This window comes from Mixophyes fleayi, chromosome 4, assembly GCF_038048845.1.
Source record: "Mixophyes fleayi isolate aMixFle1 chromosome 4, aMixFle1.hap1, whole genome shotgun sequence".
NCBI classification, from domain to species: Eukaryota; Metazoa; Chordata; class Amphibia; order Anura; family Limnodynastidae; genus Mixophyes; species Mixophyes fleayi.
Window position 1 is genome coordinate 308,986,492 of NC_134405.1, and position 13,851 is coordinate 309,000,342.

Below are 13,851 nucleotides of genomic sequence, written 5' to 3' on the forward strand. Positions count from 1 at the left end.
CACCCTAGTTACGGCTCTGGTCGGACGTGCAGTATGCGTAGTAGTTAAAGTTACGTCACATTTGCTCTCAGACTGAGACGGATCTCCTCCCCGTAACCTTCTGAACAGAAGGGTGAGGATGCAGAAAGGGGGAGGTAGTGGTCAGCTAGTAGTGGCCATATCATAGTAAGAGCTTGTTAGAGCTCTTATGTACTATGTAGTGGGGGAAGACGATGCCTATACACATCTAGGAGTTGTTTTGAGGCTGCTCTCCCCTTGGTGTAAGGTCTGTGCTGATAATGTTAAAAATAAATAAAAATATTTTTAAAAAGTGCACACTCCTCCAAAAAGCTTAGGGTGGTGTGATGTGTCTGGGGGTAGCTTGATGTGGCTGAGGGGTGGCGTTATGTGGCTGAGGGGAGGCGTTATGTGGCTGAGTGAGAGCGTGATGTGGCTGAGGAAGGGTGTGATGTGGCTGAGGGGGGGCATTATGTGGCTGAGGAAGGGCGTGATGTGGCTGAGGGAGGGCGTGATGTGTCTGAGGGAGGGCGTGATTTGGCTGAGGGGGACGTGATGTGGCTGAGGGGGGCGTGATGTGGCTGAGGGGGGGCGTGATGTGGCTGAGAGGGACGTAATGTGGCTGAGGGGGGCGTGATGTGCCGTGGGGGGCGTGATGTGACTGAGGGGGGAGTGACGTGGCTGAGGGAGGGCATGATGTGGCTGGGGGGGGGCGTGATGAGACTGGGGGGGCATGATGAGACTGGGGGTGGTGTTATGTGGCTAGGGTGGCGTGATGAGACTGGGGGGGCATGATGAGACTGGGGAGGCTGGGGAAGGTGTAATAGGGCTGGGTCTGGAGTGACATGTCTGGGGAGGGAGTGATGTGTCTGGGTTAGCGTGATAAATGTAATGTTATATTATAATGTATGCATTATATACTGCGTGATCTGTGTTATGTACTATGTTCACTTATTGCTCGGCTTTCCATATTTCATGTACCAATACATTTTCCAAACAGGTCCGAACATTCCAGGATCCAGTCAAGAATCCAGCACCTGGTTGTGAAAGCTGCAATAACAGAGAGAGGAAAACATGTCCAAAGAGGCGCAGCCATGCCCCATGTTGCCCACGCCCCTAAAATCCTTCTCAATACTACTAAATGTATTTATTACATACATAATAATTATTACATTAATATTACAATTCCTTTGCAGGTCTACCATTTCTTATCACATTAACATTTACATAACCATCTGGCTACCTTAGGAAATATTAAAATGTCTTAATGATTTCAAAGGAAATGAACCCATCCCATTTTGGTGGTGCCACAGTTATAGGCCAGAAGGTCAAGTAGTCCAGGAAAACACCTGAGTCAGAGCCGCGACTGCCAAGGAGATAATGACCTGGCCAAGAGCTGGAGAGAGCAGCCAGCTGCACGCTGCTTCCTGTTGGGCAGGGACCCATAGCAGGGAAACTCAGTGATCAGCAAAACCACCCGGGCCCTCCCATATACATATTGGAAGAGAACCTTAACCCATTGAATGATGAGTAATTAAATCCTGTGGCTGCTACTCCTACTGAAATCACATATAGTTCTAGTATTATGTGCATAAAGGGCCTACTTTGGCGTTTAACTTAAGTCTAGCTGTGGGTGGCTCAATTTTAAGTTTACTTGCTCTTGTGGACCCATTCTCCTGGAGAGACGGATTGGGGTGAGCAATGATAAGTAGAGTACAGTAGAGGCAGACACACATAAGTGTAGCACACACACTGGATATGTGGCCTATTTACACTAGGGTGCATCGCTAGATATAGGAGGCCTGATTGCTTCATTCGACCCAGACATAGGAAACATTTCACAGACCTGGGGAAAATGGAAGGAAGTGCTATTGCTGGTATTTGCAGGTTCTCATGCAGACAAAAGGATTAATTAACAAAAGGCAGCATGCCTGCTTATATGCAAAGGGCAAACAGGGTGTGATAGATACAGGCATACCACCCAACATGACTACTTCTGCCTTGTGCAAAATTCTCTGCACCTGAACTCCCCACTCATTGCCTACTATTTAAATCTGTACTCCGGGAGATCCCGGAGTACAGATCATGCGACAGAGGGTAGGAGGGGGCATGACGATGTCGTTATGTCACTATAGCCCCGCCCCTACCATCAAACACAGAAGTTCAAAGTATTGACTAGCGGGGGTGGGGCTTAATGACTATATTAAGCCTCGCACCCGCTATTCAATGCCATGAATTTTGGCATTTTACAGGGTCCAGGAGGTTTGCCAACTCCTCCAGGAGTCTGAGAGGACTCCCTGAAACTCAGGAGCCTCCCGGAAATTCCGGGAGAGTAGGCAGGTATGCTTATTGTATGTTGGTGAGATCTGTCTTCAGCAGGCAAAGAGAAACCAAACATTTATATACAACAGGTTTATCAGTTGTTTATTAGCAATTAGACATTGTTCCCATGATCATACACTTCGCGCCTTGAGCATAATAACTCTCACTCTTGTCTCTACACTGGGGGAGCGTGAGCACAAATTACCAGGGCCTGGGCCCAACAGCCACGTGATTTTAATGCACCTGCGAATGGTGTGTGGGGGGGGGGGGAGGTGATGATAAGGGGGAGGGAGGGTGGGAGCGGGCTGTCAGCAGCTCCCACTTCCCGGACAGTGTGTGACATCACACTGTCCCTGTATGTAAAGCCTCACTGTCCCCATATGCAGAGACTATGGTACCCCATATGCAGACCATTAGCGTCCCCTTACCCAGAGCCTTATTGTTCCCATATGCACGGGGGCTGGCTAGCTAAATAATTATAAAAATGGTTTCTTGGTGTTACCAATTTTACAGGACAGATACTGGTAATTCACAAAGTGCAGTATAGGAACATGACACTAGTGCAATTTTATCTACCGACCTATCCAGCAGCTGCACTAAATAGTACCCCCTAACAGAACCGTTTGTTGCAGGACAGTCTAGATTTTCCGTGGGCACACATGGCCTATGCGGATCAGAGGCGTGGTCAATTTTGTCTTGATTCCTTTATTTGGACAGTTAATACATGACTTTCATATTGCTTTCCAGATGAATTCTTGTTCTAAATAGTTATTGTACCTGTATGATTTTTAAAATATTTTCATATGTTAAATATCAGGGTTTGTTGCAAGCAAAGTGTAAATAAGGACATAGTACAAGTTAGTTTGGCTTATTTGGCATTTGCATGCTAACACCATAACTGTATTTTAATTACTTTTTTAACTGGTCATCTTAGGTCAGGCAGCAAAGAGTAAAGAGAGGGGGGGCTCCCGAACCTCATCTATGGTAAGGTTTGGCAAGTAACTAACCGGGGAATAGACTCTGCAAAATGATTTCCTCTCTGTCATAAACCAGAGGAATAATTGGGAAGGAAACCTTTTTTGTTTTTTAAGCCTGAAAAGCATTAACACAAGTAAAGGAAGTGAGCCCTTTAGAGCAAATTAAATACAGACCAACAGATTAAAGTTCAACACCCATTTTAATAGTCTCTCACATTTATTTATAACCTTTTAAATTCCTGTTTGCTTTGGATAGAAGACAATACGTGGATTTTTTCATTATAATATCGCTTCTTTATACTTTCTTGATCCTTTTATCTTGCAAATCATCGTTAAGGGGAGATAAATATAAAAAGTGCATCTCTGGCCAAATCAGACAGTCTGATATACATGGGAACCACTGGCAGGGGCTTTGTATGAAATTTTGAAAAAGGAAGTCGCTGGGGAATCATTTTGACCATGTCTGTACTTTTAAAAGTAAGTCCAATTTGGTGCATTTGCAATGTACTAAACATATGGATTACTAGGTTATCAAAAGCCTAGCTCAACAACCAAACTCACTGTATACATTGTAGCTTTTACCATGTATATACATATAGTATAAAGTTACAAGATATAGTACACTAATAAAAGAGGAGTTTTGATTTATAACAAATATATGATTTTGCTGTAAATAAAATAACAATAATGAACAAAATGAAATGTTTGCCAGTGTAGAGCAACTCCCTATACTGTTATACCTTACCATATTATTTCCAACCCAAAATATTGTTATGTATTAGTAGCTTTTAGATACAAATGTTTCAGTACATGAGCACCATGTATTGCTTTATTCTCCAATCTATTCTCCAGTAGCAACTCTGTTGTTCTACCAATTAGGAAATGGACACGAGAGTCGGGCTGGAGTTACCAGAATGGGACTTGTTGTGGAAAGGAGTTGGTAATCACAAAGTCCTTTCAATAGGTGGTGTCGTCAGACCTACCAGGGATCTGGTATCATGGGTTAACCTTAAAATTTTTTGAATGAAAGCCAAAATTTTCAATTGAAAATTCAAGACTAGACAAGACTGAGGTTCAAAATACTAGATTCTGATTAGGATTCAGGTTCAGGCATGGTGGTACAAAACCTACAGAGATTCAGATCTATACTAGAACATTGAATAAATGTAAAATCCCTCCTTTCATAGGTCTCTAATGATGAGTCATTAGTGATGTCATCTTCTAAAGGTTGGATTATTGAACCTCTAACACATTACTGAAGATCGATTACATGATTCCGACATGATGAATAAGTAACAGATGTGCCATTAAGTCACAAGTACGGGGGTCTGAGCAGTCATAAATAATAGAAATAAGCACTGGCAGGAAAAGATAACAAGACAGTCAATGTTATACTACTGTACTTCTCCATATTCTGTCTCTGTCATGGGTTACCAGCTAACAGTCTATGTGAGACACTTGGACTGAATAGGTTGGTTGGTGTGTAAATTGGGCCCCATCTTGGTAGTGTAAGATAGATGATATTAACATAGAGTAATGGACGGATGGAAAAGGCTTTTCCAAAGAGGTTGATGTTTATGAAAATGCATTTAGAATATAAATTTGGAGGACAATGTGATGGGGTGGAGGAAAATAGTTCAATAAATTAGGTGGAGCACAGGAGAAGTCTTTAAGCCATGACTGAAGAGAGGTTATTAGTTTAATTGTGAATATAGTGAAAAGTATCTCACCAGAAATGTCTGCTTCAAGCCCTTGGTCACTATGGTAAAAGTTCACGATTTTACATGTGGTTATAATTTCTAATTGTTCAGGAACATGTATGCATCTACTCCTGTTTAATAAAAAAACAGCCACCACTCGTCAAACCCGAACAATAACTACATAACATAATGTTGTGGTAACAAAATTTCCAAATACTTTATTATTGTGCAACATTTTAGAGGGAGGGGGTACCAGCTAAATAATTCCCATAGGGTCATGTATGCTGTGACCAAACCGCACACCACGCTGCATTAAGTCACGGTGGTCACACCCCACTGGAAGGACAATGCTTCGGGACTGCTGTAAGCCAGGTCCAGAGATCTCCCCCAATACTTATTTGACACAGTCTCCCATTTGACATTGTACTTCCAGAACAAGCCCATCAGAAAATGGTTCTAGCTGCGGAGCTAAGTTTTGAAGGATAACACCTGACAGACAGCAGGCAAAGACTGAGAGAAAGGAGAGGAGGGAGACAAGGACCACACCAAGGAGAAAAAAAGGACAGAACTCGGAGTAGCTGAGACAATGAATGTGAATAAAAGAGAGAAAAGTAATACAGCAAAATGTGTTGGAAAATAATGAGATATAGGAACGGGATGGGACATTAAGGGAGACCATAAAGGATCATAAATTAAGGGGGGTAAGAGAGCGAGGAAGCATCTGGAGACAGAGAAGTATATAAGATTCTATAGAAACAAAGAGAATAAAAAACAGTAGAAAATGGGAAAATGGGAAATTATAGATCAAAAGGATAGTGCAGAGGTACGGAATAAATAGAACACTAGATAGCCAAATAGATAGTTGTCAGTAAGTATTATTAGTCATTTTAGTCACTAAGGGCCTGATACTGATTGGATAATACAATAATCACTAAGAGCCTAATGCTGATTTGGACAATGCAGCAACACCTACCCAGATCAAGCTAGCCTAATGGCAAATTGGTAGCCTATGAGTGTGGAAGTTTCTATATGAATAAGAAGAGAGCCAGGAAATTGAAGGCTTGTATATAACAAAGCAATCTGAATGCAGACCGTACATCAACCTTAGTACTGGATCTCCTCTACCAGCAGAATATAACTCATCCATAAGAATAGCACAACCATGGAAACATCCCCTAAAAGCAAATACAGGCTCGCCATCTTTTCAACCTGCACTGTTTTTGGATGATTACCCTTAATATCAGAGGCATGACATTTTACTACATGTACCCTTTTTCTTTAAAGCACCTGAAAATTAATAAGGCTGAATGGGTACCTGTGACAGGATGGACCGCCTATGGCACCCTGTCTGTTGTTGCTGGAAACCGTCTGTGCTTACTTTGCCACTGTTCCCTTTCTTTATCCCAAATGCTCCCTCTGACCGCAGTAGGGACTTAAGCTGCTGCCACCACTGGACTCCTTCACGGTATGCAGACCCGCGTTCCTTCTGGGTAACTGTCGTTGCTAGTGTACCCCCTTGCTGTGCGCCTGGGCTGGTACCCCTGACCTCTTCCTATAGATCAGGGTTACTGGGGATGGATCCCCCCTGGCCTATCACACTGGCCAGAGTTGCTGGGTAGCGGGCAGAGTGCTGGTACCGGAAAACTGGGTCCAAAGATCAGAACAACAGGAAAAAAATTAGAGTTGGTTCTAATCTGTAGGTGTCAGGCCGCAGGCCTTCTGAGGTGTATACGGAACAGAACACTAACCGGTATTAGCACCACTGAACTAGCAGGTGCGGAGTCTAACGTACCCCTGGTGTTCGCCAGGGACCCCCGCAAGGAGGTTTGGACTTCGCTGCACAGGGTACGCAGGTCGCGGTTCTACTAGCCAGTTCCCGGTGTAGTGTAGAAGGGTCAGACGGTCCGGGTCAAAGTCAATCAGGAATATACGGTACTAGGGAGAATCCGGAAGAATGGTAAGCAAGCCGAGGTCTAAGTACAAGATGGGTCACAGACAATAGGATAGTCGCCAAGCCGGGTCACACGAAGAGCAGAACAATAGGCATAATGAAGGTCAAGGAAGCAGGAACCAGTCAAGTTTAGTCGGAAGATCCCGGGAAGCGAGAGCATCTTTATTGCGATCTGACAAACCTTGCCAGTAGGTAGCTGTCAGGGCCTCATTGTTCCATCCCAATTCAGAAGCGAAAGTACGGAATTGTACTGAATACTGACCAGCTGAAAGGGATCCTTGACGGAGGGCAAGGAGACTGGAGGCGGCAGAAGACACCCGACCGGGCTCATCGAACACTTTCTGGAAATTCTCGAGGAATACGGCAGAATTTGAAAGGGATACATCATTACGTTCCCACAATGGGGAGGCCCAAGCCAGGGCTTGTCCGGTAAGAAGAGAAATGATGTAGGCCACCTTGGCCCTTTCAGAAGCGAAATTCTCCGGGGGCTAGTTCGAATTGGATGGAGCATTGATTGAGGAAGCCTCGACATCCCTTGGGGTTGCCGTCATATTTTTCGGGAGTGGGAATCCGTAGAGTCCTGGAAGTAGCAACATTCATGCTAGGAGAGATAGCGGGAGCCGGAGCCGCCGCCTGGGGAAGGTTCAGGGCTTCCAGGCGGGACATTACCCCCTGTATACAGTGCAGGAGTTGGGCCTGGTTAGCTTCTTGCTGTTCCACTCGCTGTCCTAAATGGAGGAGTAGGTCTCGAGCGGAGGGTTCGCCGGCGCCGTCTGTCATGGCCAGAGTAAACTGTCAGGCCGCAGGCCTTCTGAGGTGTATACGGAACAGAACACTAACCAGTATTAGCGCCACTGAACTAGCAGGTGCGGAGTCTAACGTACCCCTGGTGTTCGCCAGGGACCCCCGCAAGGAGGTTTGGACTTCGCTGCACAGGGTATGCAGGTCACTGTCCTACTAGCCAGTTGCCGGTGTAGTGTAGAAGGGTCAGACGGTCCGGGTCAAAGCCAATCAGGAATATACGGTACTAGGGAGAATCCGGAAGAATGGTCAGCAAGTCGAGGTCGAAGTACAAGATGGGTCACAGACAATAGGATGGTCGCCAAACCGGGTCACACGAAGAGCAGAACAATAGGCACAATGAAGGTCAAGGAAGCAGGAACCAGGATACTAGGATAAACCTGTTAATCTGGCACCCTAATGGCGCCAGAGCCAGGTTTAAATAGAGGCAACTAGCAGAGGATTGGAGGCGCCGGGAGGCGAGGATAGAGCGGGGCAGATAGCGTCCTGTTGCTAGGCAACGGGACGAGACAGGGCGCATGCGCCCGACAGGAGTCTGCAGCGGAAGCCGCAGCGCGTCTGTTGCCTAGCAACAGACCGCTGCGGCCGGAAGAGAGGAAGGCATCCGTTCCCCGGCTGACAAGGCTCAGCGGGGACGGCGCCTGACAGTAGGTAACAGGAAATTGAAGCAGGGAAGAAGTTCTTAAGCAGCTCTTGAAGCAAGTGATGTTTTTTTAGCTCAAGTGTCTGGACACAGCCTTGCAGTGGATAAACCAGCCCCCTGAACTCTTTGCTGGCCCTAATAAGTTATTTTTAGTCTCAGGACGCAATATATTTTCCCAAACATGGATTTAAATGCAATTTATACTTAACAAAATTCACACATCTGCTATATCCCAAAACCTTCTGTGTGCATTATTCGGACAGGATCTGAGATGCATGATACAAGCCACACAGACAGAGAGGACCGCTGTGTATACTGGCTGAACAAACGCATTGGCCACTGAGATGAAAGGTCTAATTAACATGAGGGACTTTCTTTAGAAAAGTTATACAAATCCAATCATGACATCCTGTCTCAGAAGTTACAAATCAATACCTCAGAAATGAAGACATTTTCTATACAAAGTGCCACACGATATGATAAAATAAATAAATTTCCAATACACAGTCTCAAGAATCAGTACATTTGCAACAATATAAATTGGCACACTGTGCTAATAATTTAAATATATTATTACAATAAGTTATTTATAAGTGATCCAACCACAGTATCACAATGAGAACACATGTGCCCCTGCTTAAATGGACCTTCATATATGGAGCAACGGGCACACCTGACATGGATCATATACCAGCCAGCAATAAATCCATATGCCATACAACCCCATGGCATGTACTGATATATGATCTTCAATTGCTGTAAAGTCTCTTATAGTGCAAACACTAAGCCACCATAATCCCTGAAAGCTTCAGATAAGGTTTGTGCTTATTTACAAAGAGGGGAACATTCCTTGGGACCCTGTCACTAATAATGCTAATCAGCATAGCAAAGGCTTGCAACTAATTAACAAAGGTTTTTCACATTTAATCCTTCACCCACTCCTCACCCCTTTTGTTGTATTTTCTATCAGTCCTGGCAATATAGTCTTAAAACACAGGCAGCAAAGTGACAATGTCTGTTTATTCTCCTCTCCAGAATTTCTATTTTATATACTATGCCAGGTGTAAGCCTAACAGTGGGGCTATACACAATTATGCTTCTCTGTGGTTGTCATGCAACATCTGTGCTCTAAACTTACAGCAAGACTATGCAGACAAATTACTCCCTGACAATGGCATCACTAGACCAGAGCCCAAAACCACAGATACAGAGTGTGGTGTGGTTTGAGCTTGGGGAAAAACCGACAAGAAGTAGAGCACAGTAACTGCATTATCAATGTTGATGCTTTACCTGCTAATGTAGCCTGAGTGCCCATCTCCCTACTCTCTGCTTCATTCAGAAACTGGTAACCTAACCATGGCATGTGAATGAGATTATGGGAATTGGATAACAGTAGGCCTGTCATTGCCCAATACAGACTGAAACCCAAATCATCCTGTATGTGGAATGCAGGTAAATCATGTAATGGTCTAACAATGCCCCTGGAGCAAATTGAATGAAGTGCCTTGACTAAATAGGTAGGGTTCATGGCAAAAGATGCCTGCCCTGGTGTCCTCTGAGTCACTGGAGCATTACCTGAAACAACTGGAGGCATAACACCTGCAGAACAAGGTGATAATATCCAGTGGCCTGTCCACCCTACTTTACAGACTCAATCTGGGACAACAATGTCTGTAAGAATTAGTGATGGTGTCTGAAGTTTCAAAAGAAGAGCCAGTTAGGGGCTCTGGCATCTCATCTTCACCGAGATCTACCAATGCAGAGAGAACAGAAAGCCAGCTCAGTAGTTGCAGATGCCAAAATGCATGACCACAGACCTCCAGGGTGGAGAGACCACAGTCCTGGGACTGAAAGGCATAGGAAGAGCAGTGGGACTTCTGGTCAGTACACCAGACTGACCCTGGACTGCACAGACTCTCCCCCCCCATGCTGTGTGTTGGGAAAAGGAAATAGAAGAAATGTTCATTCCATGGGTGCAGGGAAGTTTAGGAACAGTGAGGGCAGTCAAGCATGGAGGAGGAGGAGGAACAGAGGAGTGGCAGGAGAGCAGGATTACAGTCCAGCATGGTGAATGGGGAAAGAGGTGTGACTGGGCAAAGTGATCTTGGAAAGAGTGTCTGCAAATGCCCTGGTTTCCTGAGTGCAGAGGAATGCCAGTGCCCAGCAGTGTCCATAGAAAGTCCTGTTCTGGTATCCAGCGGTGTCCAGAGGATGCCCTGTTCTGGTGACCAGCAATCTCCAGATGTCCGGAGGGTGTCCTGTTCTGGCGTCCAGCGGAGATTAAGCGGCTAAAGGGCCTCCAGGGCATAGGACCTTGTGAAGAGGTCAAGCAGCCTGCCAGTCCAGAAACAGGAGGGCCTTATGGCCAGAGATGGTAGTTCTGGTCCAGTGTGTCCCTTTCTGAATACCTCCCAGGGCTACAGAATTGGCAGGAATCGCAGCAATTCTGCCCATACTATCACACTTTAGGCTCTATACATTCCCCGTACCAAAGGTGCCACCCTACTACCCTTAGCAAAATAGTAGCCATAGAAAATTCCACTCACATCAGACTTAATCAGCTTGTACAGTCTGTATTCTATGTGTTCTATGTATTTTATACGGGAGGTTTCCACTTGACTATTCCCTTGGATCATGTGCTCCTATTGCTAACGATTACCTCACTCCTCAACAAGTGGCATTGTTTCCCATCTTAATCGTTCCAGTGGTACCAAGTTCATTAGTGTTTCAAGTGTCAACCATATTCACATGTATTATACTGCTCTTGTGGGTGCAGGCCTTACTGAGTGCAAGTGATCACTTTATAATAGAAATGTCACTACTGTGTATGTACTGATTGCATTTATTGACAACCAATTGTGTTATGAGATGTTATTGAACTGATACATAGTCTACAAATTGATTGTTCTTTTTCTGACCCACCCCAGCAATGTGCAGGGCCACCCAGAGGAATTTCAGGGCCCAGTACAGCAACTTCTTGAGACTACTTCCATAGCCATCGAAGGGTCTGCAGGCCAGGCACCCAGGCACACCTGGGCCCAGGACTTTGTACCTACTCCCCCCACTTTATATCAGGTGTGTATCAGGCATGTTGGGTATGTTGCCTGTCTGTTTTATGGTATGTCTGTATTTTCTCCATGTCACCTTTATAGTAATCTGCATTTTTGGGTCTGTATAACTATTGTTGGATTTATGGAAATTGGAAATACGTACCCCTCTACCCTGAATAACAAAGTGCAAATATTAAGAGGCATAAAAATGATTTATCAACATATAACATAATAAAAGAAACAAAACAAAGAAGCAGTGAACTCTCTTACACTTTGTACCTCAGTAGATGTACTATGATACTGTACACCTGTACAGTGGTACAATGGTAAATGGTATGAGGAACCCAACTTTGACTTCTATAGATTGTAAACATTCAAGCAGGGCCCTATTACCTTTTTTCCTCAGTTACCTCAGTGTTATATTAGTCACATCCCCTACATTTATTGGTATTTATATTACAGCCTTGCCTGCAGTTGAGCAAAGGCATAGCAAATATTACAATGATAAAATACTCATCTATTTATACGGATTCTATGTAACATATTTATTATATCGCTTATCTTCCCTGACTTCTTTATTTGCTTTTTAGAGAAAATAATCAGTGCTCCATATGTTTTCGGTAAGTTAATGAAAGGACATAAGGCTTCAAAACACAATGCTCTAATTTCAAATCTATTATTCCTGCTGTTATTCAGAATCCTTACAAAACCTGACTGAAAAGGGCATAGATTTGGTGTTAACAAAATTGTAATTTATCTTAACTATGCTCTAAATATTAACACTATATATGCACTGTGAACAATGGGACCACGACTTCTCAGCCGTTTCCTATTAGGAAGCCACGTCTAAGCCAAACACTCCTCTCCATCAGTTCCCCTTAACTGCTTAGGGACTAATTTCAACTAAAGGCTTACAATGACAGGAAGCTGCTTCTTAACCCCTGCTTGTCTGAGTTTCCTTTTCAGCTGGGTCTTGCTTGCCTTTCATGAGTTCAAGGATTGAAGTCGAAGAATTGGGAGAGAACTGGGTCAGTAATTAGGTCCTTACACACCCAGAGCGGAAAACCAGAAAGGTGACCATGCTATTGTCCCAAACCTATCGCCCACCGTTTCAACGTCTAATGTTATGTTATAACTCTTTAGTTGCCAGCTGAGACTTTTCATTATAAACAATGACGCACCTATGTTTTCTTCTCTTTGTCTTCCTGTTTTCATATTTAACTTTGTGTTGGAATTCTTCAATTGTTTTTTGAGAAAAATAATCACAAGTAAATATTTTTGTGCAAACTTAATACCAGGATATCCTACATACAGAATTATAATTCACAGTGACTGGACAATTGTTATGCTGTGTTAAGAGGTATTTCCTTATTAAACGGGTTAATTTTGTAAATTAATATATTACCTCCATGATAACATTTCTGTCATTGAGATGTCACATAAAGAAAAAACAAAGAACTGGATCTGCACTTAACGTACACTGAACCTGGAGGCAGCCATTTTGTGAGTTGAACCAATATTCATTGCAATGCAGCCAATCAATTTACTAGGAGACAGTGACATCACTGAATCACAAACTCTATTTTCCAGTGAACTGATAGGTATAGTCTTATAAATATTATACTTAGGTCACAGGTATACTTTAAGGAAATTGAGAGCAAAAAACTCCCAAAAATCCCCATAATCTTAATGAGGTATTTAGTGTTGATGTTGCCCAAGCCACTGAATATATTGATATACCCTAGATTAGTGATTGTGCATATCACATGCTCATGTACTGCTTTCCAAAAAAACATGTTTGCATGCGCAGCAACTTTGCTTAGGCCATCTTTGGTTTCTTTAGTGAGACAGCTGTGGAGCTCCAGTTTGCCAGACAGAAGTGGTCTGCGAGCCATATCTGGCATGGATGCCGGGGGTTGCCGACCCAGTGGTGTAATATATAAAAATTGCAATGTAAATAATGAGTGCACAGTCTCGGCCCCACCAGAATCTGAACAGCTGGCAGACTGTCCTGCTCTCTCCTACCTGTTCTTGCAGCTTTTACTACCTGCTGCCGCTCATGTCTGTAGTTCAGTTGCTGCCTGTTTGGATCCTGCATTCAGGGGCGCACGCAAGGGGGGTTTCTGGTTCCCCAGAAACCCTTCCCCTCCGCGAACAAATGGGCACTAAGCATTGCCTTGTACTGTACAACAGCCACAGCGCTGTCACAGAAGCGTCCGCGGCGGTGCTGTATTGTACTACAATACAGCACTGCCACGGACGCTTCTTTGACAGCGCCGCAGCTGCTGTACAATACAGCATCGCTAAAATGGAGTTGCTGTGCATGCGTGGCCGCAGCAGCTCTTTCTCTCTCTCTATATATATTTTTTTTTTTGGGGGGGGGGGAAATCCTGCGTTTGCCCCTGGCACT